Here is a 426-nt window from a genome sequence, read left to right as displayed (position 1 = left end):
CCACGCTTAGACGCCCTGCCCGATCGTGTTTCGCCGGCTTTACGGCTGGGGATTTCAACCCGCTCGGTCTCTGCGGGGCGCCTCCACGCTTAGGCACCCCGCTCAACCGTGTTTCGCCGGCTTTACGGCTGGGGATTTCAACCCGCTCGGTCACTGCGGGGCGCCTCCACGCTTAGGCGCCCCGCTCAACCGTGTTTCGCCGGCTTTACGGCTGGGGATTTCAACCCGCGCGGCTACCCGCATCGGTCTTACGGGCGCCTCCACGCTTAGACGCCCTGCCCGAACGTGTTTCGCCGGCTTTACGGCTGGGGATTTCAACCCGCTCGGTCTCTGCGGGGCGCCTCCACGCTTAGGCGCCCCAATGAACCGTGTTTCGCCGGCTTTACGGCTGGGGATTTCAACCCGCGCGGCTACCCGCATCGGTCT

This window comes from Carex rostrata, chromosome 3, assembly GCF_964058835.1.
Source record: "Carex rostrata chromosome 3, lpCarRost1.2, whole genome shotgun sequence".
NCBI lineage: Eukaryota > Viridiplantae > Streptophyta > Magnoliopsida > Poales > Cyperaceae > Carex > Carex rostrata.
This window is presented reverse-complemented; position numbering follows the sequence as displayed.